The sequence below is a fragment of the Pteropus alecto genome, unplaced genomic scaffold, assembly GCF_000325575.1.
Source record: "Pteropus alecto unplaced genomic scaffold, ASM32557v1 scaffold109, whole genome shotgun sequence".
Classification (NCBI taxonomy): domain Eukaryota; kingdom Metazoa; phylum Chordata; class Mammalia; order Chiroptera; family Pteropodidae; genus Pteropus; species Pteropus alecto.
This window is the reverse complement of record NW_006494608.1, coordinates 5,666,550-5,692,537: the sequence shown is the minus strand read 5'-3', so window position 1 is coordinate 5,692,537 and position 25,988 is coordinate 5,666,550. Positions and strand designations below refer to the sequence as shown.

The following is a 25,988-nucleotide window of genomic DNA, read 5'->3' as shown; positions in this document are numbered from 1 at the left end:
CTGTCTGGGTCATAGAGCCAGCAGTTTCGCGTCCTTGAGGATCAGCCGAGCTTGAGATCCCTCAGAGGTGCAACATAAAACTAGTGGTTTACATGTCCTCGTCAAGCGCTGCTGGACTGACTGGATGTTGCAGGACACCAGGATCCAGAAAACAAAAAACGGAAATTTGAGAAGGCAAACCCCTTCCTGACGCTAATCTCAGTGTCTAAGAAGGTGAAGTTTGGCCGCTCAAGCGATCCTATCCGGGATCAACAGCAAGGTCTCTGTCAGTCGCCGTGTGGCCCTCTAGCCTCGCCAAGAGGAGACGCCGGAAGCCTCGACTGCTCCCTGCGGGGCGAGCCCGCCCGCGCGCTTTTCCGGCCCCTCCCACATCCGCCAGGAACCCTCTTGCTTTCAAACGCATGGTCCTGTTATCCCTCATGGATAGGATTTATGCCAGGATAACGAGTCCCGGTCTCTTCTACTTCTAGAAGGGTTTGTTCCAGCCCTCCGGGTGCCAGCGTTTGCTGGCCAAGTGGGCTGCAGCAAGAGGAGGTTTCTCTGGAGTCATCTCCGGGCGACTCGCGCCGTCGCCGAGTCGCACCGTTGTTCCGCGACGAGGTTGGTGTTTGGGAGCCTGCGGTGGGCTCCTTGTCTTGGAATGCAACCAGATGCCCCCTCACCCAGTAGTTATGAGGCTGCCTGTAGCTAACCATTGCCTTGCCCTGCAGTCCTTGCTAAGCATTCCCAAGAGCGCATTTGTGAGCATTGGGGCTCCTTGAGAAGAGGTGGAACCGTGCACTTTGTTGATGGTCCGAAGTTTCTACACTGTGAGAAAGTTCCTGCCCAGATGGTTGTAGAATTTCTGGCTCAGTGGTCGTAATAATTTTTGTCCCGATCACACTTGAGCTCCATGCAGGGGCTGACTATAGAGGTCTTTTCAGTGTGTGCGTGCGTGCGGTGTTCTGGCTGTTATTTAAAAAATCTACGAAGATTCTTATATTTTGATACATGCTTCTCGTCGTATCTTCCCCTAACTCCCCTCTATTCTCACCTGAGGGGTATCACTCTCCTTTAGGATATTCTGTTGGTCTACTTCACCTTTGAATAGAAGTAGCAACTCTCTACTTAAACTTTGCACATTTAAAACACATTCTGTGTTCTTCTGCTCAAAATCTTACTGGCCTTCCTGTTGATTCAGGATAATACAAATTCCTTAGCTGGCTTTAAGACCCTCCAAGGTCTTGGTTCCGAATCCTCAGTCTTGTGTCCTTTCTTGGAAAACACACTTATACACACGGTATCCTTGCCAACCTGCAGGAATGTCATGACTTTGGATATGACAGAGTTTTATAATAGTTTACCTTTGTTTTGAAATTTATTTTTTCATTTAGTTAGAATTTGTTGAGTATTGCCAAGCACTGTTTTAGGAGCTGGGGATATAATGGGGGAGAGCGGAATACAGTTCTTTTTAAAAGTCCGTTTAAAAGTCCTTAAAAAAAGATAACAGTCTATTTGAGATATAGTTTACATACCATAGAATTAACCCATTTAAAATGCATTTTAAATGTATTTTACTTTTTATTTTTTATTTTCAGTTCAGTTGTCAGAGTATCTGCTTCCATGTTATCTTTGCAAACAGTTCTTATAGGGGCACAATGTTGCTTTCTGCCCATTCCAAAGGTTATTTTGCCTTGTTTTAACATCGCAAGATTTGAGATGTAAGACATGAAACGTAGTTCTAGGTGCATTTTAATGTGGCACTGTATATATGTATGTTTTTGATCTTGATCAGTTTACATCATAATTAATTTAAAAACATTGTCATCACCCCAAAAAGAAACCCTGAACCGATTAACAGTCTATTCTTATTTCCTTTCCTACTCCATTCCTTTCCTAGCCCTATGCAACTACTAATCTGTCTATGGATTTGCCTATTCTGAACAATTTATATAAATGAAATCATGCAGTATGTGGTCTTTTTTGATTGTCTTTTTTCACTTAACATATCATCCATGTTGTAGCATGTATTAGTACTTCATTCCTTTTTACTGCTAGATGATATTTCATTGTATGGATATACCACCATTTATCCATTAGTCAGTTGATGGCCATTTGGGTTGTTTGGATATTATAAATAACGCTGCTATGAATGTTCATGTACATGTTTTGGTGTGAACAACATGTTTCCATTTCTCTTGGGTATATACCGAGGAGTAGAATTGCTGGGTCATATGGTAACTCTACATTTAACACTTTTGAGGAATTGCCAGACTGTTTTCTAAAGCAGGTGCACCATTTTACATTCCCATCGTCAGTTTATGAAGGTTCTGATTTCTCCACATCCTCACCAACACTTGTCATTATCTGTCTTTTTTTTACTCTTGCCATCGTAGTGGGTGTGAAATGTGTCTCATTGTGGTTTTAATTTGCATTTCTCTGGTGGCTAGTGATGCTGAGCATCTTTTCATGTGCTTATAGGCCTTTGTATATCTTCTTTGGAGAAATCTCTATTCATACTTTTTGTCCTTTTTTAAATCAGGTTGTCTTTTCATCGAGTTGTAAGAGTTCTTTGTATATTCTAGATACAAGTCTCTTATCAGATATATGAAAGCATTGTAGATTATGCTATAGTTCCTTTCGATGAAAAGCAAATAAGGTTATATTCTCCCTGGAGACCATATTACAGGTTTGTGGGGGTAAATCAGAGAGTAAGTTGAACAACTGTTATATATGGCACTATATAAACAATATAAAGTTAAGTATAGTACCAGGAACTCAAATGTCACATTAACCAGGAAACTACTATGTCAATTTCTACAACTCATATAATTAGATCAGGCCCAGGAAAAGATGCTGTGAAGATTGTGCGAGCAGCATTTTGAGATTTGAAAAATAAAGCAGGGTGAAACAGTTACATAATTTGTCCATTCCCTATTGACTCTTGTTTTTTCCTTATTGATGTGTAAGAGTTCTTTGGTAGAGATAGTAACCCATTGACTTAGCTATGTGGCAGATGTCTTCAGTCTATTAGCCTATTGAATTTGTTTTAAATCTTTGACTATAATGATGTTTTACCTTTTTTGTGTAGTCAGCACTGTCTTGTTTATTTGAAAGGTTTCAGGGTGGTAGTATTGGGATACCGCTATTAAATTATGAGTTATAGAAACTGACATAGTAGGTTTCCGGTTAGTGTGACATTTGAGTTCCTGGTACCATATTTAACTTTATAGTGTTTATATACTGCCTCCTTATATCCCTGCCTAGAAAAATATGCTATAATCTGCTTCAGCTTTGTTGATTCATTTAATTTTCTATTTCAAACAGACTCCTGGGAGTTATTCCCTTATTCTTTTGTTCATGTTTAATATACTGCATTAGATTTGTGAGAGCCATCTTGGACAAGTGGTACTTATTTCACGTTAGCAGAAGTTTATTTGAAGATGTAATGTGTGTAGAGCTTGCATGTAACTATGCTGGTTCTATATTAATTGAGGCATGCTGGGAATAGTAGTTTTATAAAATTCTGTTAACATTATTTTGTTATTTGTTTTGCTCATTTCAGGGATTTAAAGGTAGTGGTAATTCAAAAATTTTTAAGATCTCAACATTTTGAGAAACCAAGGAAAGCTATGTTATAGTTCTGTAGAAAAAGTTGAATCTCTTTATTTTACATACAATGTTCCAGGTTTTATTATTGCTAGGAGGACTCTTTGTGTCTTGTTTAAATTGTGTTAAAATTTACATAACATGAAGTAACATTTTATTCATTTTTAACTGTACAATTCAGTGACATTAAGTACATTCACATTGTTGTGCACCTCTCCCCACTATTCTCTCCAGAACTTTTATCCTCAGAAATTAAAACTCAGTACCTATTAAATAATACTCCTCCCCCAAACCCTGACAACCACCATTCTACTTTCTGTCTCTATGAGTTTAACTATTCTAGGTTTCTCGTACAAGTAGAAGCATACAATATTTGTCCTTTTGTGTCAGATTTATTTCACTTAGCGTAATGTCTTTAAGGATTAGTCATATTATAGCATATTGCAGAATTTCCTTCCTTTTTAAGGCCAGATAGTATTCCATTGTATGCATATATCAAAATTTGTTTATTCATTTATTAGTTGGTAGACATTTGGGGTGTTTCCCCAAATGTCTGTGCTGCTGTGTACATTGGTACTCAGATAACAGTTTGAATATTTGGATATATACTCGGAAGTGAAATTACCGGATCAAATGTTATTCTCTTTCATGTTTTAAGGAACTATCCATATACTTCAGTGTTTCTGTCACTCACATGAAATGTGAGATTTAAAAGAACTGTATAATTTAAGTGCATATTATCACATTTACCTTTCTATAAAATATAAATTCAAAGAGCCATCTCCTAGTTGAAGGGATGTTGATGTTTTTGTCTTAGGACTTGCTGATCTTTGAGTTTTAAAATTAATAGGATTTAGAATAAGTAAAAGGTTTATCTCAATTGTTTCCCCAAATACTAAACTTCTTTAAAATCTCAGCTCTTGTTTTTTTTTTTTTTTTAATTCTTAATTCTTTCTATGTTTTCTCATTTTTAATGCAAATTACCCATCTTGGTGGATTCTCTAAAATGGAACTGATTTTTCAACTTTGTGTAGTTCCAAAGGTCTGGATTATACTTTTATCATTCTCAGTTACTCTGATATTGTACTGTAATAGGATATATGAATAAAGAATGTGCTGCTTCTTATCAGCTGGAAAATAATTGCTTTAAGTTTTTACTTCAAGAGAACAGGACAGTTAATTAAGACTTAACATTTAACTCTTGAATTTATTTTCTTGGATCCATTCCAAAATCTGTCTTTACTCTTGTAGTATTCCTAGCAAAAGAAGCTGTGGATAAAAGTATCCTTAATATTTATATATTTGTTTTCAAATGGTTTTAAACTTTTGCAGAGTTATGAGTTAACTCTTACTTAAGGTTAACCTTTGTGGCAAGAATAACTCCAGTGTTAAGGATGAATCTGTGAGTTATAGACTCTTATCAGTGTCTTAAGGTATTTTATATTCCAGTTTTTTTCTATCACATGTAGGATCCCCATCTATAACATCCCTCACAATTGGCGGCATTAATTAACTAGCAAATGGAGCAAATGTATAAGAAGGTACAGATTTCGATTGCCAGCATCTTGAATTTGAAGCTTTAATGGACATGTTCAGTGGGAAATGATGAAGTGGAGCTTGTGAGACATTCATACTTAGTTGACGCATAGGTTTTCAAACCTAACCCACCCAAAAAAGAATTACCTTTTCCTTACATTTCCATCAATTTATATCTGGCGGTATATATTTCCCTGGGTCAGACTAGAACGACCATATTTATCTAAATGCTCATGCAAGACGTCTGGGACCCTCTTTAAGACCTCTCAACATTCTCTTTATTCTACCTCTCAGAAAGAGTTTTGTAAATTTTTATTTCATCTCTACCTCTATCATCCTACTCCACTATCTCTCACCTGGATACTGCCTCCCAGTTGGTCTGCCAAAAATTGTTATTATCTCTATTTTTCATACAAAAGCTATTGTAAAAATATAAAATTTGATCATGTCAATCTCCTCTTGAAACTTTTCTATTATTTACCATTATATTTAGAAAAAATCTGAAATATTTAACTCAACCCACCGTGTTTCTCTCTCCGCACAACCCTTTGATATGGCCTCTCTGCTTTCTGCTAAAGCTTCATATTATTCCACTTTTCCCTTTTTCGCTGTGATCCATCTTGTGTGGTGTCCTTTGTTCCTTGTTTGTAGGAGGTAAGGAGAGTAGATGAAGAGAGTCCTCTTAAAAAGTCATATACATTTTAGATAAGGAAAAGATGCTTAGTAATTAAAGTTTGTGGCTCATAGGGACATTTTCATAGCAATCAGGAACTCATTACTTTGTCACTTTTCAACTCTTCAAATTAAATCTAGGGATAAATGCATATCTGAGTGAAGAGTTTACGTGGAAAAAAATATTTCAGCTGAGAAAAGGAAATTTAGGACCAGGCAGTCATTACCTACAATATTCCTTTATATTTGTTAGCTTTCACTCAGTGTGCCTAAAACGACTATTTTTGTAATTTCATTCTTCTAGTGTTTAATGATACATTAACTTTGTTTTTTGTGTATGTTGCCTCAGCAACCAGTCGGCCCACACAACCATCTAGGGCTTAGATGCTGTTAGGGGCATCCTGAAAAAGTGATAGTGGTACAGCCTGTTCTTGAGTTTCTTGTTTCCCAAGGCAGTTCATTCCTTCTTGGAATAGTTTTGTCAGCTAAGAAAAGTTTCTCTCTCTAGTAACAATCTCTGACCTGCAGTTTCCCCATACTGGTTCTAGTTTGCCTTGGAGGAATAGAGAACAATCCTAACTTCTCTTCCTCTGTTAGCCCTTTAGCTATCGAAGTAGCTGTTGTAGCTCCCTGAATTGTCTTTTTGATGAACATCCTCAGCTTCTTTAACTATAGTTGTGTTCACTGTTCTGGGCACTTTACTGATTATCCTCTAGGTCAGTGTTTGAAAGTTTGATATTGAGACAGACTGTATCAGAATCAAAGATATTTATTATAACAACTCCTGTGGGATTAGGATGGTAGATTGACTCTTCTAAAACTTGCTCCCTATTGAAACCCCACTAAAGCTACAGTAAAAACAGGACAATAATATCAGAAAAGGAGACAATAGTGGTACAGTTTAGAAAACCAAATAGCCCAAGAATGAATAGAAATTAATTTAGATGCCCAAGACTCATGGTTATCATAAATTAACAGAGGGAAAACTGAAACCAGTTATATTTACCTTGTAAACCTCAAAAAGCTTAAGAACTAGCAATACCAGATATCTCTGGAAATTGGGATACAGGGAGATAAAATAAAGAAGATTGACTATGCTGACAAGTAATTCTTCCTAATGGATGCTTTCACCTTGGGACAAATTCTGTAGGTTCAAACATAATCTCTAGGTAAAGTAGCATTTCCACATGAGAAGGCATTCTTAGCATTTCTCAGGAAATTTTATGTTTGTTCAAATCCAAAATCCTGAGAAAGTCATTTTAAAAGTCAGGAAAACAGAAAAAAAACTTTTCCTGAGGATTAAAGCTTAACAATCAATATTTTTGGATACCATTCGTTCTAAAAGCTCTACTGATATTCAGTGTAAAGTAAGAGCAAGACTTGCAGATATACCAAATGGAAAGTAAAGGTGCACATTTCTAGAAATTGAGACAGGAACACCTAGGAGTAAATCATCATGATCTAAGCAATCACATTTGTAGCCTTTGCTATCTTAAAAATAGGTGTTTTGTTCTTCCTACTGCTAACAGTGAGTTATTATTATAAGTAAAATAAGCATTAAAAAGTTTATATGCATAGTATGTTTCATGTGGATTCTATGACTGGTGTTCTAAGACATAACAAATTTGGGAGGAAAATAAATCTGTCAATTGGCAATTATAACATGATATTCTGTGTAGTATTATTAACCTTGCTATGAGATCTCAAGTTGTGCATGTAAATACTACAAAATATTGGCTGGTGTTTTGAGTTCAGAATATTCATTATGTAGTTTTTAATACAGCATTTATAGAGGAATTGCAACGAGGAGGTATAAATATTTTTGTGCAGTACTCCCATATGAAATGAGAACTTACTCTAAAATATTAATATTGATTTCAAAGGTAAAACCAAAATTAGAATAAGCAGAAAATTAGTTTATCATTAAAGAAGTAAGGAAGCTTGCTATATATAAAGTAACATGTAACCTAACACTGAACTTGAAAATGCCTTTTGATGCATTCTGAATTTGACCAGCGTCACCACAGAATGAATGAAATTTTTCTACATCTGGTATATTTGTCATGAAAGACTATTGAGCAAGGTAAGTAATACATGACATTTAAATTTTCATTTTAAGAATATTCTAAATATTTATAGTACTTCAGGCTTTACAAGGATTTTAACCTGGCATTTATTTTACATTAATGTTTCTTTTTAAAGTCTTTTTTTTTTTTTTTAGCTTTATTGAGATATAATTGACATATATCCTTGTGTATGTTTAAGGTATACTAAGTGATGGCTTGATACATTTATATATTTTGAAAGAATTGTAGGAGGCTTATTAATACCTCAGCCACCTCACATTATTACTTTTTGTGTGTGGGGGGGTATATAGTAAGAATATTTAAGATCTGTTTTCTTAGCAACTTTCAAGTATATAATACAGTATTGTTAACTGTAGTCGTCATACTTACTGTACATTAGATCCCCAGAACTTAATCATCTCATAACTGGAAATTTGTATGCCCTTGACCCAACATCTCCCATTTCCACTACTCCAAGCCCCTTCAAACAACATTCAACTCTCTGTTTCTATGAGTTTGCCTTTTTTATTTTCTTTATTTTATATTTTTAAATTTATTATGGTGACATTTATTAACAAAATCCAATAAGTTTCAAGTGTACAATTCAACAATAAGTCATATATATATTGCATTCTGTGTTCACCACCCATAGTTAGATTTCTGTCACTACATATTTGATCCCTTTTACCCCATCTGCCTCCCTCCTCCCCCCTTACCCTCTGGTAACCACTATTCTGCTGTCCATGAGTCTCTGTCATGTTGCTTTTAGAGTTATATCTCACATGTAGGTGACACCATATAATTTTCAACTTTTTCTGTCTGGCTTATTCCACTTAGCATGATTATCTCAAGATCCTTCTATATTGTTGCAAACCACAATATTTTGTCTCTTCTTACAACTGAGTAATATTCCATTGTACATATGTACCATATCTTCTTTATCCAATCATGTATTGTAGGACACTTCAGTTGCTTCTGTGTCCTGGCCACCATTAATAATGCTGCTGTGAACATTGGTATGTATCTATCTTTCTGGATATATGTTTTCAAGTCTTTGGGATAAATACCCAATAGAGGGATGGCTGAATCATATAGTAGATCAATGCTTAGTTTTTTGAGGAACCACCCTACTGTCTTCCATAGTGGCTGTACCAATTTGCATTCCTACCAGCAGTGTGTGAGGGTTCCTTTTTTTCTGCATCCTTTCCAACACTTGTTATTACTTGTCCTGTTGATGACAGCCATTCTAACAAGTGTGAGATGGTATCTCATTGTGGTTTTGATTTGCATTTTCCCTAATAGCTAGCAATGTTGAATATCCTTTCATATGTTTGTTGGCCATTTCTACATCTTCCTAGGAGAAGTGTCTGTGCAGGTCCTCTGCCCATTTTTTAATTGGATCATTTGTTTTTTGTTGTTATTGAGTTGTATGAGTTCTTTGTATATTTTGGAACTTAGTCCCTAATCGGAGGCATTGCTTGCAAACACATTTTCCCATTCAGATGGTTGTCTCTTTCCTTCTCGACGATTTCTTTTGCTGTACAGAAGCTTTTTAGTTTGATGTAGTCTCATCCAGTTATTTTTGCTTTTACTTCCCTTGCCTTTGAGGTCAAATTCATAAAATCCTCTTCAAGACCAAGGTCCTTGAATTTAGTTCCTGTTTTCTTCTATGCAATTTATTGTTTCAGATCTTATATTCAGGTCCTTAATCCATTTTGAGTTAATTTTGGTGTGCGATGATAGGCAGCAGTCTAGTTTCATTCTTTTGCAGGTGGCTTTCCAGTTTTCCCAGCACCATTTATTGAAGAGGCTTCTCTCTCTCCATTTTATGTTTCTGGCTACTTTGCTGAAAATTATTTGCCCATATAAACAGGGGTTTACTTCTGGATTATCGATTCTATTCCACTGGCCCATGTGTACGTTTTTTTCTGCCAATACCATCCCGTTTTGATTATTGTTGTTTTGTGTATAATATGAGTCGGGCCAAGTGATACCTCCAGCCTTGTTCTTTTTTTCTCAGGAATGGCTTTGGCGATTCGGGGTCCTTTGTGCTTCCGTACAAAACTGATGATTTTTTGTTCCATTTCTTAAAAGTGCCGATTGGATTTTGATGGATATTGCATTAAATCTATATAATGCTTTAGATAATAAGGTCATTTTAACTATGTTAATTATTCCAATCCAGGAACACAGAATATCTTTCCATTTCTTTGTATCTTACTCGATTTCTTTTTATAGGGTTATATAGGTCATTCACATGTTTTGTAAGATATATTCCTAGATATTTTATTCTTTTTGTTTCAATTGCAAAAGGAAGTATTTTTTCCATTTCCTTTTCTGACAATTCACTATTAGAGTATAAAAATGCTATGGATTATTAAACATTGACTTTGTATCCAGAAACTTTACTATATTTGCTTATTATTTCTGGTAGCATTCTTGTGGAGTCTTTAGGGTTTTCTATATAAAGAATCATGTCATCTGCAAATAGTGACAGTTTGACTTATTCATTTCCTATTGGGATGCCTTTTACATCTTTCTCTTGCCTGATTGCACTCACTACAACCTCCAATGTTATATTGAATGACAGTGGTAATACTGGACAGCCTTGTCTTGTTCCGGGTCTGAGAGGGAAGTTTTTAGGTTTTTACCATTAAGTATAATATTAGGTGAAGGTTCGTCATAGATGGCCTTTATTATTTTAAGGTACTTTCCTTCTACACTGATTTTATTAAGTGTTTAGATAATAAATGGATGCTGTATCTTATCAACATTTTTTCTGCATCTATTGATATGATCATATGATTTTTATTTTTTAATTTGTTTATGTGGTGTATCACGTTAATTGATTTGAGTATGTTGAACCATCCCTGTGCCTCTGGGATGAAGCCCACTTGATCATGGTGTATAATCTTTTTATTATGTTGTTGTATTTGGTTCGCTAGTATGTTATTTAGGATTTTTGCTTCTGTGTTCTTGAGAGATATTGGTCTTTGGTTTTCTATTTTTGTGTTATCTTTACCAGGTTTTGGTATCACGGTAATAATGCCTCATGAAATGAGTTAGGAAATGTTGCCTCCTCTTTGATTTTTTGGAAGAGTTTGAGGAGAATAGGTACTAATTCAATCTTCTTTGACTGATGATAGAATTCACTGGTGAGGCCATCTGGTCCTGGACTTTTACTTTTTGATAGGTTTTTGATGATTGTTTCAATTTCCATACTGCTGATCGGTCCATTTAGATTTTCCATTTCTTCTTGATTCAATTTTTGAAGATTGTATCTTTGTAAGTACTTGTCCATTTCTTCTAGGTTATTAAGTTTGTTGTTATATACTTTTTCATAGTATTCTTATAGGATCCTTTGTATTTCTTTGGTGTCTATTGTAATTTCCCCACTTTCATCCCTGATTGTATTTGTATCCTTTTTTCTTTAGTGAGTCTAGCCAAGGGTAGACTCAAAGAACCAGCTCTTTGTTGCATTTATTTTTTTCTATCATTTTGTTTGTTTGTTTGTTTTCAATTTCATTTAATTCTGCTCAAATTCTGATTATTTCTTTCCTTCTTCTGACTTTAAGCTTCATTTGTTCTTCTTTTTCTAGTTTTTTAAGATGAAGCGTTAAGTTGTTTATTTGGCCTGGTTCTTGTTTTCGGAGATAGGCCTGTAATCATATGAACTTTCCTCTTATTACGGCTTTTGCCGTGTCCCCAAAATTTTGATATGTTGTACTATCATTATCTTTTGTTTCTATGTATCTCTTGTTCTCTTTTTTAATTTCTTCTCTCAGTTATTCTTCAGTAGTATGTTGTTTAATCTCCATGTATTTATGATTCTTCTCACTTTCTTTTTACAGTTGATCTCCAGCTTCAAAGCATTATGATGAGAGAATAAGGTGGTATGATTTCAACCCTCTTGTCTCAGTATGTGGTCAATCCTTGAAAATGTTTCAGGCGCACTGGATAAGAATGTATAAGCAGCTGTTTTGGGATGGAAGGCTCTGTAAATTTCAATTATGTCCAGTTGGTCTAATGTGTCATTTAAGGATGTTATTACCTTATTGATTTTCTGTTTGGGTGATCTGTCCATATTTGACAGTGGAGTATTTAGGTCCGCTACTATGATAGTGTTTTACTCTGTTTCTCCCTTTAGTTCTGTTAGTAATTGCTTTATATATTTTGGCGCTCCCTGATTGGGAGTATAGATATTAATAAGTGTTATGTCTTTTCGGTATATATTCCTTTTATCATGAAGTGTCCCTCATTATCTTTCTTTACTTTTTTTACTTTTTAAGTGTGCTTCGTCCCACTTTTCTCTGCTTCGTCCCACTTTTCTCTGAAAGCCATTTGCTTGAAATATTTTTCACTCTTTCACTTGAAGAATGTATTTGTCTTTTGAACCAGGATGCGTCTCATGGAGGCAGCATATTGTTGGGTTTTGTTTTTTGATACAATCTGTAGCTCTGTGCCTTTTCATTGGTGAGTTCAGTACATTTACATTTAGGGTGATTATTGAAATATGAGGTTTTCCTATAGCCATTTTATCTATTGCTTTCTAACAGCTTGGTGTTTTCATTGTTTCCTTGTCCTTGTGTTCCTACTATTTATTTATTTATTTATTTATGTTTAGTGGTATGGATTTTCCCTCTAGTCCTTCTTGTTTTATGTTGTATACTTCAGTTCTGAACCTTTAGCGTGTTTTACCATTACGAATGTGCAAAGGATAGTTTTAAATACATACATACATACATACATACATAGATACACATATATATATGCATGTATATATATAAATATATATAAATAGTCCATTTTCTTCTGTGCCTTTTCTCCATTTCCTTTTATGAATTTGGATCTTTAAGTCCTCTTTTCTGTTATTGTTGTCTCAATTTGTCCCTATTTATGCTGAACTTTCATTACTATCTTGCAATCACAAATCTCCTCTTATTGTTTAAGCTTAAAAGGCCATCTTAATAAGGGTTGCACTACTCTACTTCTATCTGCCTGCTAGTAGCCGTACTCATAGCTATGTGGTTTTTTTTGTCATTTTGTTTTAGGTGAGCTGACTCCTTTCAGTATTTCCTGTAATGCAAGCCTCATAGTAGAGAATTCCCTCACTTTTTGTATATTTGGAAATGTCTTTATTTCTTCTTCATATCTAAAGGAGAGCTTATTATTCTTGGCTGGTAGTTCCTTTCATTTAATAGTTTAAATATTTGATTCCACTTCTCTCTTGCTTGTAAGGTTTGTGTTGAGAAGTCCAACAATCATCTAATGGGTTTTCCCTTATAAGTTACTGTCTTTTCCCTGGCTGCCCTGAGAATTCTTTCTTTGTCATTAATTTTAGACAATTTTTGTATAATGTGTCTTGGAAAAGGTCTTTTTGTGTTGAGATATCTGAGTGTTCTGTTGACTTCTTGAATTCCAAGCCAGTTCATTCTTTAGATTTGACAAATTCTCATCAACTATTTGAAAATACTTTCTAATCTCTGCTGCTTATCCTCCCTTCAAGAATGCCCATTATTCTTATGTTTCCTTTCCTGATGACATCAGCTAGTTCTCATATTTCTCATTCATTGTTTTTTATTCTTTGGTTTCTTCTTCCTTCTGATTTATTTCTAGATTTCTGTCTTCGATATCATTGATCCTTTCCTCTCTTTGGTTGACTTTATTCCCCAAGTGTGCTATTTCATTCTTCATCTCTTTTAGTGTGTTCTTCATCTCCAGTTCTATTTGGTTCTTTTTGAGGGTTTCAGTCTCCTTGCTAAAAAATTCATTGTGCTGATCTAGTTTATTTTTTTCAGTTCCTGGAATTGTCGATATGAATTATTTTGGATCTCATTGAGTTTTTTTCCGAAGTATCATCCTGAATTCTCTGTTATTTAAGTCACATATTTCCATGTCTTTAAACTTATTTTCTGGAGATTTTTCTCTTTCTTTCTGTGCTGCTTTGTCACCTTGGTTGTTCATGATGTTTAATGGACTATTTATCCACCTGGGCATTAGTGGAAGTGTATTCTGCTTTTTTTCCAGAAGAAAAGATTTATTATATAAAGGTTTCTCTTTAGCCTATTGCTAAGATGGCATTTTACTTTTTGTTTCCTCTAAGCCTCTTGGATCCCTGCTTTATATAAAGCCTTAATAATGCCTTTATTTTCTCATAAATATTCAATCACAATTGCTACCTTCAGTCTCAGTCCCTGTCAGTGTTAGCAACAGTTTTGTTAGCATTTGCTCAGATTCTCCTGGGGTTCCCCAGTGTACGGTCTTTTAGGATATAGGGGGAAGTGCCTCTGAGTTGAGGGATGGGGGCTTTGGCTCAGCTTTGCATTTTGCAACCACGGGTGGTAATAATCAGCTGTTGCTTCGCTGCTACCCCCACTTCTCTGCTTTCTGCTCTGATCCCTGGCCACTGACGCTGTGTGGAACTTAGCTCTCTAAAGGAGGGCCGTTCAGGGAACATGCTCCTTCTTCTCCCCTCTCCCTTCTCTTGCAGGGAGCTCTGGCTGTGAGGGACACCTCCTTTGTTTCTCCCAGTCTAGCGCCTGACTCCCGAAGCTCTAACCTGTGGTAGCTCTTATTCGCAGATCCCTTTCTCAGATGTGCTTGTGTGCAGATTGGGTGTTTGTTTGTTTGTTTGTTTTTGAGTTTTAGGTATTCACCTTATTATTGTTTTGAGGGGAGAGATCTGGGTACATCTCTCACTTTGCCATGTTTCTCACAATATTCTTTTGTTTATCAACACAAGATGTCTTTTTGCTTGTTCCTTCTTTGATTTCTTTCAACCCAGAAAACTCGTAGTTTGCCTTCAGATTGTTCACTTCAGTTAAATTTATCCCATGGCATTTTATTGTTTTTGATGCTATTCTGTATGAGATAGTTTTTAATTTCTTTTTCAGAAGTTTTATTATTAGTATGTAGAAATATAACTGCTTCCTTACGCTGATTTTGTACCATGCAACTTTACTGAGTTCACTGATTAGTTTCAGCAGTTTTAGAGTTGAGTCTTTGGGATTTTCTATATAAAAAGTTATACCATCTACAATTAATGACAGTTTTACTTCTTTCTTTCTAATTTGAATGCCTTTTACTTTTTTTTGTCTAATTGCTCCTATTAGTTCTCCCAGTACTATGTGGAATATGACTTGTGATAGTGCGTTTTGCTGTCATGTTCCTGATCCTAGAGGAAAAGCTTTCAGTTTTTCACTGTTGAGTATGATGTTAGTTGTGGGCTAGTATATATGGCCTTTATTATGTTGAGGCATGTTCTTTCTATATCCAGTCTGTTAAAGATTTTTTATCAAGAAAAAATGCTGCAATTTGTCAAATGCTTTTTCTGCATCTATTGAAATGATCCTGTGATTGTTATATTTTATCTGTTAATTTGATGTATTATATTGATTAATTTGCATCCTTGTGCCCCAGGAATAAATCTCAGTCACAGTACATAATATTTCTAATGTATTGTTATGTTTGTTTCATAATTATTTTGTTGAGAATTTTTGCATCTATATTCATCACAGATATTGGTCTATAGTGTTTTTATCTTGTAGGTCTTGATATGGATTTGGAATCAGGGTAATGATAAGCTTGTAAAATGGGTATGGAAATGTTTCTTCCTCTTCAATTTTTTGGAAAAGTAAATAGGATTGGCATTAATTTTTGTTAAATGTTTTCCAGAATTCACCAGTAAAACTGTCTGGTCCTGAAGTTTTCTGTGTTGGGCGGTTTTTGATTACTAATTCAATCTCTTTTCATCGTGTGTCTTTTCAGATTTTCTGTTTCTTCCTGATTCATCATTGATAAGTTGTGTGTCTCCAGGAAGTTTTATTTCTTCTAGGTTGTGGTTGTCCTTATAATCCTGTCTTTCTGTAGTATCAGCTGTAATGTCCCTCTTTCATTTCTAATTTCATTTATTTAAGTCTTTTTGTTTTACTTAGTCTAGCTAAAGGCTTGTCAATTTTGTTTATCTTTTTGAAAAACCAGCTCTTAGTTTTGTTGAGTCCTTATGTTGTTTTTCTAGTCTTAATTTCAATTATTTATGTTCTGGTCTTTGTTTTTTTTTATTCTTTCTGCTAACATTGGGCTTAAATTTTTCTTTTTGTAATTTCTTGAGGTATAAAGCTAGGTTGTTTATTTGAGATATTTATTTTTCTTAATATGGGTATTTACTGCTTTAAACCTCTTATTTAGAACTTCTTTTTCTTCATCTCATAAATATGGTATGTTATATTAACCTTTTTTTGTTTCAAGTAATCTTTTATTTTTTCTTTGACCCATTGGTTATGCAGGAGTGTGTTAATTTCCACATATTTGTGGATTTTTCAGGTTTCTTCCTTTTAATGACTTCAAGTTTTATAGCATTGTGGTCACAATTCTATAATTTCAGTCTTTTAAAATATGGTAAGAATTGTTTTGTGAAATAACATGATCTATCATTGAGAATGTTTTTGCACATGCGAGAAGGTTTATTCTGCTGCTGTTGAATAAAATGTTCTCTTAGGTTCATGTCTAAAGTATAGTTCAAGTTCCATGTTTCCAAATTAATTTATTGTCTGGATCATCTACGTATTATAAAATGGGATAATAAGGTTCCTTATTATTATTGTATTGAGGTCTAATTTCTCCTTCAGATCTGTAAGTACTTGCTTCATATATTAGGTGCTCAAGTGTTGGTATACATATATATTTTTAAATAATTTAATTATTTAATTATAGTCAACATACAATATTAGATTAGTTTCAGGTGTACAACACAGCAGCCAGACATCCACACAACTAACGAAGTGATCACCTTGACAAATCCAGCACTCATCTGACACTGTACAGAGTTATTACAATATTATTGACTGTGTTTCTTATGCTATATTTTACATCCTCATGACTATTTTGTAACTACTAACTTGTACTTTTTAATCTCTTCCCCTTTTTCACCATCACAACTCTCCACCCATTTGGCAGTCATCAAAATGTTCTCTTTATCTATTAGTTTGTTTCTGTTTTGTTTATTTTTTTAGATTCCACATGTAAGTGAAATCATGGTATTTGTTTTTCTGACTTATTTCACTTGGTATAATATTCACTAGGTCCATCTGTTGCAGATAGCAAGATTTCATTTTTTATATGTATACAATTTCCATTGTATACATATACCACTTCTTTTTTTTATCTGTTCATTTATTGATAGACATTTAGGTTGCTTCCATATCTTGGCTATTGAAAATAATGCTGCAGTGCACATATGGATACATATGTCTTTTCAAATTAGTGTTTTGGATTTCTTCGGATAAATACCCTGAAGTAGAATTACTGGGTCCTTCTATGTTTCTTATTATAGCCTTTGTTTTGAAGTCTGTTTTGTCTGGTATTAGTATTGCTACCCCAGCTGTTTTGTTTGTTTTCATTTTCATGAAGTATCTTTTTCAATTCCTTTGTTTTCAGTCTTGCGTCTTTTGATCTGAAGTGAGACTCTTTTAGGCAGCTTATGTAAGGGTCTTATTTTCTTATTCATTTAGCCACCCTATGTCTTTTAATTGGACCACTTAATATTTTTCATTTGAAGTAATTGTTATATGTATTTATTGCCTTTTTATTTATATATTTGATTTATTTATTTTTTTCTTAAAGATGTCTCTTTAACATTTCTTGTAATACTGATTGGTATTGATGATCTCTTTTAGCTTTTTCTTATCTGAGAAGCTATTTATCTGTTCTTCAATTTTTAATGATAGCTTTGCTGGGTAGAGTATTCTTGGTTATATGTCTTTTGATCACTTTGAATATTTCCTATCCTTCAATTTTGAATGATAGCTCTGCTGGGTAGAGTAATCTTGATTATAGGTCTTTACTTTTGATCACTTTGAATATTTCCTGCCAATCCCTTGTGGCCTAGTTTTCTGTTGAACTACCAGTCTTACGGGAAATCATTCATAGGTAACTAACTGCTTTTCTCTTGCTGCTTTTAAGACTCTATCTTTAAGCTCTGGCATTTTAAATTATGATGTATCTTGGTGTGTACCTCCTTGGGTTCATCTTGTTTGGGACTCTACGCTTCCTCTGGGCTTGTTTGTTTATATCCTTTACCAGGTTAGGAATGTTTTCCATCATTATTTTTTTCAGATGGGTTTTCAGTTTCTGGCTCTCTCTCTTCTCCTTCTGGTATCCCTATGATACAAATGTTGATTGTTCTTACACTTGACATTGTCCCTGAGGCTCCTTAAACTATCCTCATTTTCTTGGATTCTTTCTGTGTGTGTGTGTGTGTCTGTGTGTGTGTGTGTCTGTGTGTGTGTGTCTGTGTGTGTGTGTGTGTGTGTGTGTGTGTGTGTGTTCTGATTGGTTGTTTTCCGCTACCTTTTCTAAATCAGTGATTCTATCCTTTGCTTTATCTAATTTACTGTTAATTCTCACTATTGTTTTCTTTATTTCAGTTATTGTATTTTTCTTTTGTGGTTGGTTCTTTCTGCATTTTCCGTCTCCGTTTTATGTTTTCTATCTCTTTGTTGAAGTTCTCACTGAGATAATTGAGCATTTTTATAACCAGATAAAGTATCTAGTAGATTGCTTGTCTCTATTTTGTTTGGTTCTTTTTCTGAAGCTTTGTTCTATTTTTTCATTTGGGACATATTTCTTTGTATCCCCTTTTGGCTACCTCCCTGCGTTTGTTTTTATGTATTAGGTAATGCTGCTAGGCTTCCCAGTCTTAGTAGAGTGGCTTTATGTAGTAGGTGTCCTGTGGGGCCCAGTGTCACAGTCTTCCTTGGTCACCTGAGCCAGCTGCTCCAGGTGTGTCCTTTGTGTGGGTTTTGTGTGCCCTCCTATTCTAGTTGAGTCTTGGTTGCTGTTTATACATCAGTAAGAGGGATTGACCCTCGGACTGATTGATTTTAAAGACTTGCCATGACTACAGTTGAGAAGCTCTTGTGCAAGGGCTGACCCTACAGAGCAGGATTCACTTTAGTAGGGCTCTGGTGATGCTGAGTCTGTTCTTTGAATGTGTCATTTGTAGAGGTGGTTGGGTAGTGCTCTGGTGTGGTCTGAAGCTGGCCACCAGGTTCATTGATTCTGGGGCCCCTTGGGAGGGGCTCTGGTACACACCAAGGTCTGCCTATACTCTGCATAGATAGGGCCACTTGATATGAGCTACAAAGTGATCTGCAGATGGTTGCCACTCGTGCTGGCCTCTAAGGTGCTTAGGAGAGGCTAACTTGCTATCTGAGATTGGCGTCTGCTAGTGCTGGGCTTGGGGCTCCTTAGAAAGAGATATGGGGTCCCCCAATGCTAGTTGTTGTTTGTTCAAGGTTGTGAACCTTTGAGAAATTTTAGGAAAATTTATGGCATGAGCCAAGACCGGTCATTTGTATGGAAAAGCCACTGTACGCAGCTTGGTTGGGCCTGCAACTTTGGTTGGGCAGGGTCTTAGGGAATCACCAGGACATGGTGAATGGTGTTAGCTAGGTTGATAGAGACTTAGATATAGCACCCTCCTGCATACAGTCTCCACACTGGGTGATAGGCAGGCTCACCAAAGAAGCAATGGCCTCTACCAGCACTTCTGCTTGGGAGAAAGCTGCTGCCCCAGCACTAGAGCTCAGAGAGAGTGAGTTGGTCAGGGAGTTAGTTTATGCGAGGGCCATTTAATATGAACACCTGGACCTCCAGAAGCCCCCGGTCTCACTCAGCCATAGTCTCCACTGGTTTTAATAGCCAGAAGTTATGGGTATTTCCCAGCACTGGAACCCTGGGCTGGCGAGCCTTAAATGGGACTGGGACACCTTGCTCTTCACAGGGCATCTCTGCAACCAAGATATCCCACCCTATATGCCACACATGGGTATCGGACAACCTTATTCTGCAACTTCACTCCTCCTACCAGTTTCAACTTAACTTCTATATATCCTTATAGGACTTCTCCTCAACTAGACTTAAGGTGATTTTCAATGATGTTGGTTCTGTAGTTTAGATCTAATTTTGATGTTGTCGTGAGAAGAGGCAAGCACAGCATTTACCTACTTTACCATCTTGACTGGAACTTGGGTGTATATGTATCTAAAACTGTTATGTCCCTTTTAGTAAATGACTGCTTTATCATTATATAATGATCTATTTTGTTTCTTGTACAGCTGTGACTATTTTGTGTGATGTAAGTATAGCTATTTCTGTTCTATTTTGGTTTCCATTTGTGTAATATACCTTTTTCCATCTCTTCACATTGAGTCTGTATGTGTCCTTAAAGCTTATGTGAATCTCTTGTAGGCAGCTTATACTTTGGTCTTATTTTTTTAATGCATATAGCCACTCTGTTCCTTTGATTGGATAATTTACCTTATTACAGTTAAAGTAATTATTGTAGGTTATTACTAATGCTATCTTATTATTTTTTTATTTTTTTTATTTTTGGCTGTTTTGTAGTTGCTTTGTTTCTTTCTTTCTCTCTTGCTATCTTCTTTGAGAATTTTGATAATTTTCCAGTGGTATGTCTTGGCTGCCTTATTTTTAATATTTCGTGTATCTATGTAGGTTTTGCTTTGTGATTTCCATGAGGCCTTCATAATACATCTTATAGATATAACAATCTATTTTAAACTTATTGCAATTTAAGTTTTATCACATACAAAAAACTTTTCCCTTTCACTCTCCTTATATTTTAATTTTTGTTTTCACAACTTTGTCTTTTTATATGGTGTATCCATTAACAAATTATTGTAGCTATAGTTATTTTTAATACTTTTGTCTTTTAACCTTTATTATAATGTGTCTTGGAGAATATATCTTTGGATTCAATTGTTTAGACATCTGTAGGCTTCAAGAACTTGTATGTCCAAATCTCCGCATTTGGAGATGTTCTCAGCCACTATAACTTTAAAAAAGCTTTATGCATTTTCTCCCTCTCCTCTTCTTCTGGGATTCTCATAATGCATAATTTGTTTCTTTTAATGGTGTCCTACAAATTCTGTAGGTTTTCTTCATTCCTTTCATTTTTCTTTTTGATTTTCTAATCGGACAATTTTAGATGACCTGTATTTCAGTTCACTGATTTTTTGTTTCATTTGATTGAGTCTGCTGTTGAATCTTTCTATTGAATTCCTCAGTTTAGTAATTTTATTCTTCAACTCCAAATTTCTTTGGTTCTTTTTATATTTTCTCTTTGTTATATTTCTTATTTTGTTCTTGTATTGCTTTCCTGATTTTATTAGATGGTTTATTCATATGATAGCTTTCTGACCATCTTTGTAACAATTTTTTTTTTTTTTTTAATTCTGTGTCAGACAATTCATGTATCTTCATTTTGGGGGGTGTCAGTTACTGGAAATTGTGTGTGTGTGTGTGTGTGTGAGAAAGAGAGAGAGAGGTCATTTTTTCTTATTTCTTTGTGATCATTGCATCATATCTTTTTATTTGAAGAAGCTGTCACTTCTAGACTTTATGGACTGACTGCAGTAAGGAAAGAACTTCACCTGTGAATGGGGGCACAGTGGAGTATGTTCTGAACCTCAGCCTAGTGGTGTGGGGTGCCAAGTACAAGGGTATGTGGCAGTACTGGGCTTGGGCCTATGCAGTGTCTTCTCAAATAAAGAATCTGAGGCCCACTACATCGGACAATTACATGATCCTTGGTGGGAATCAGAGAGGGTCTGTAGTGGCTGCAATGGATGTTGAGGTCCTTGGCAGCACCTCTAAGTCCATTGGCAAAGTACCGTGGTAGGCAGTGATGGTTGCTGGAGTTGGTGATGTGCGCATGCTTGGCTACAGGGCAACTTCAGGTGTCTGTGTGGGCAGGGCCACATGCAAATACATGTTTGATGACATCAGGGGTTCAGAGACTTGGGTGTCAGCATTTACTTGCATGTCTTCAGGGGCTAGCTACAGGGGCATGCGTGGTTTTGGGAGCCAGTATCAGGAGTCAAAGCCAGCAGATGTAGAGATCTGGCTGTCAGGGATATCTCAGGCACTCATGGTGGTGCATTGTAGTTCCAGGATTCTGGGCCTGCTCTGGGTGCCCAAGAAGCTGCAGGAAGCTGGGCTGTCGGCACCCACTTGGTGGGCTTTAGGGACTTGCTACAGGCATGTGTATAGCATTGGAAGTCTCTGACAGGAGTCAGGGCCAGTGGCCTGCAGGTGCACAGGTGCAGGGACTAGCTGCCTGTGAGTGCAGCTGTACATGCTAGTGACAGGAATCAGAGCCTTATCAGGGCCCACAAGCAGCCATGGGGACCTTAGCTTCCATTGTGCGTGTATGGCTGCAAGGGCTAGCCACAGGTGTAGCAATTGTAGTGGGGGTCAGCTGCAGGGCCCTAGGCTGGTATCTTGCTTGTGGACATCCAGAGCAGCCAAAGGTGGCTCCCAGTGCAGATCCTGGGCTCCAGGGGGAAGGGCAGAGGAGGGAGCAGGGAGAGACCCAGGCAGCTGTGAAAACCTGTGGGTGAAAATCTTAGTGAAATCTGCAGAAGTCCATGGCAGTTGTGCTGGCTGTTGGTTTTCTTCGTGGTCAGAACTGATGGGGTCTTCTGCAGAGTAGACTATTGAGAACTGTATTGCTCTTGCTGCATGAATGACATTCGTAGCTCCTATCTTTCTTCTTTGTTCCTACTTCTCTCTATATGTGTTAACTTTGCTGGTCTCTGCGTGGGGTGAAACTGGAGCAAGTCCCCTGTGCTGTGCCCTGAAAGGCTAGGGAGGCTAGTCACTCACTCTGCTTTCTTTTTCTTGGCAAGGAGAACTTTCTCCCCCTGGGGAGTTCCCTCTATGCACTGAGCAGTGCTAACCTTGGGGATGGGATGTTACAGGCAAAATGAAACTTTCTTCTTATTCTTTTGTGCAGTTATTCTCTGCTTATTCATCCACTGTGTTGCTGAAGCTTCTTAAATGGACTTCTGAGCTCTCCCGGAGCTATTGTTGTTCATGGATAGCTATTTAATTGTTCTGGGATCTCTTACTCTACCATCTTGGGGATGTCACTCTATGTTATGTGTTTTTTACTATAACTTTAAAAAAGAAACCATTTGGAGAGGGAAAAAATGTATGCATAAATATTCAGTGTGCAGTATTTGGGATCCAAACACCTTTTGCCCATATCGTGTTTATAAAATTTATTCTCACTTGTTCATTTTCATTGCTGTATTTTGGTCATTGTGTGAATAATGTTTTGTTGTTCCATCATTGATGAACATTTTCATTTTGACCTATTATAAATAACATGGCTATCCTCTTAAGTGACTTTTGATATATGTATATATGTTTTTTCTATTATACATGATCTTGGAGTGAGATTGCTTTGTTATTGGGTATGTGCCTATATACTGCCTGTTTTCCATGCTGCTTTTTCTAACTTCCACTCCACCAGCAGTATGAGAGTTCTAGTTGCTTTAAGAAGATGTATGTAGCTCTTACATGTTTAGTAAATATATGGTAGCTATTTTTGTTTTTATGAAGATGACTCTTAGGTGTCTTACTTAGGCACCCAGGTGGTTCCATCTACTGCAGTAGGGAATGCAGGAAGGGGACCTGGCATAAGGTAGAGAAGGGTGGGGGATGGAGCTCACTCTGGGACATGCGTAAGTGTTTAATAGTGATTTAGTTTTAAAAAGCACAGATGGGATGCCTAGAGTAGGTAGAGAAATTTGAGAGTCATTGTAGTAGATCCAAATTCAAGCCATTAAATAAGATCTTAGGTGAAGCCTGGGGTGGAGTGAAAGTGGGAGGGCAGAAGAGAGTACATAGTGTGTATTAGTTTACTAGGGCTGTCATAACAAAATACAGCTGACTGGGTGGCTTAAACAACAGAAATTTACTTCTTCACAATTCTAAAAGTTCAAGATTAGTGTGTTGTCAGGTTTGGTTTCTTCTGAGGTATCTCTCCTTTGCTTGCAGATGACCACCTTCTCCCTTTGTCTTCACATGGTCCTTCCTCTGTTCATCTCTATATCTCTGTCCAAATTTCCTCTTATGACACCGGTCATAACTGGATTAGTGTCTACCCTAAAGATCTCATTTTAACTTAATTGCCCATTTTAAAGACCTTATCTTCAATTACATTCTGGGGCAGTGGGCATTAGGTCTTAAACATATGAATTTTGTGGCTGGAGGCATGGTGATGGAGGTCACAATTCAACCCCTAACAGCGAATGAGGGAGAATATACAATAGATAGAGTATAGATTGCAATAAAAGACTTAAAAGGACCCAGAGGGGTAAAAGGAGAACAGATAGAGAGTCGAGTCTGTAAAAATAAAGAGAGGGTCTCAGGGAGAGTAGAATCAACCATAAGCCTCCCAAATTCCAATTCTAATCACTGATATCAAATTGTTTTATTTTTCTAAATACTTTTTTTAGAAATGCAGAAGTAAATAATAGCTTTGCCTTACTTGTACTCTCTTGCAAAATGATTATGAATCAGAGTACATTACATGAAGTTTCTGATGCTGAAAAATATTGAGTATATCTTGCTGTTTTTTCAAATCTACAAGAGAATTATCTTGAAATATATTTTTTTCAAACAGATGAAACATCATGACTAATCAGACTTAGGTATTGTAGGTTACTATTTAAAGCTTTCTACCAAGACTTTCATTTCTAAATTCTAGCTGCACTATAGTGTTGAATATTCAAAATATTTGTAAGAAGGTTTAAGGATAATAATGACAAAATCTGTGAAGTCACTCCGCTATACTCCTTGTCCTTCACTTTTTCTCCAATATCCCATGCATCAACAATTCCTGTTAGTTCTCCTTCATATTGCATGTCTGTTCACTTCTTTGCATCTCCTTTGTTACAAGCTAGTTCGAGCTGCCATCATCTTTGGTGTGCACTACTACTACAGGAGCCTTTTAACTGGACTTACTCTTTCCATTCTTGCCCCTTCTAGAGAAACCTTAAAAAAGCAAGCCAGACCATGTCACCCTCTGATTGAAACTTTCAGCAGCTTCTCATTATACTTGGAATACAATTCAAACTCTGTACCATACTCTATGTAAAGATCCTGCCCACCTGCCTGCCCTCATTTTCCACACTAGTTTACTTTCTGGTTGAACATAACAGCCGGTGGCTGCCTCAGGGCCTTAGCCTGCTTTACTTGTCCTTCTCCTGGTTTTCACATTTCTCCTTGAGTTTGAAGTCAAATATCACCTTGGCAAAGAGGCCTTTCCTCACCCCACAGCTAAAATTTCTTTTTCTCCTTTTATATTCTAGCATGTCATGTGTGTGTGTGTGTGTGTGTGTGTGTGTGTGTGTGTGTGTGTAACTGCCAAACTGTTTTCCAAAGTGGATGTACCATTTTGCATTTTTACCAACTTGGTTGCTCCACCTTCAGCATTTGGTGTTGTCATTGTTTTGGATTTTAGTAGTTCTGATAGGTGCATAATGATACCTCATTGTTGTTTTAATTTGCAGTTCTCTAATGAAATATGACATCAAGTATCTTTTTATATGCTTATATGCCATTTATATATCTTTGGTGAAGTGTTTATTCAGACTTTTTGTCCATTTTTTAATTAGTTTTTCAGTTTATTGTTTAGTTTTACATGTTCTTTGTATATTTGGCATAACAGTCCTTTATCAGATGTCTTTTGAAAATATTTTCTCCAAGTCTATGACTAGTCTTCTTCTCATGATACTTTTTTCCAAAGTATTTATCGCTAAAATCTCATTTTTTATTGTTTGTCTCCTCCTACTACAATATAAGGTCCACAAACAACCTGTTTGTTTTGTATTTCCAGTGCCTAGCATGGTGCCTACTATTTTGGATAGTTAACAAATATCTGTGGATTGAATGGATAGATAACAACTGTTAACATTTTTAGTTTGTTTTATTCTTATCAAAAATGGCATTAAGCTGATTTAAATTATTCCATTTATTTAAAACTCAGTTTCAAATTTTAAAACTCAGTTTCAAATTTTTGCTGTTTTAATTTTCAAAATTAAGGATAATAGCTAGCCTCTTGCAGTATTGTGATACGAATTTCCACTATGGTTCAGATGAATTGGTTTAAGGTATATAATTGCTGATCTACTCTTGCTTTGCCCTCTCAAGAGTTGTACAGATTTATTCTCCAGGAAGTAGTCACAGGACTGGGCAATGGGAACAGGAGAACATTTATGTCAGTCCAACAGGGCCTTATGGGATAAATGCTCATTG

At 36.2% G+C, this 25,988-nt stretch overlaps 1 protein-coding gene across 5 annotated transcripts in view; it reads left to right on the top strand.

Moving 5' to 3' along the window:
- The first annotated feature begins 369 nt into the window (after positions 1-369).
- Positions 370-25,988, top strand: part of LOC102880723 (cytochrome c oxidase assembly factor 1 homolog) — a 42,226-nt gene continuing 16,607 nt past the window's right edge. For all 5 annotated transcript variants that reach the window (XM_006925351.3, XM_015599535.2, XM_006925350.3 and 2 more), the window contains exon 1: positions 370-600. The gene's annotated coding sequence lies outside the window, so the exon portion shown is untranslated. The remainder of the gene's footprint in view (positions 601-25,988) is intronic.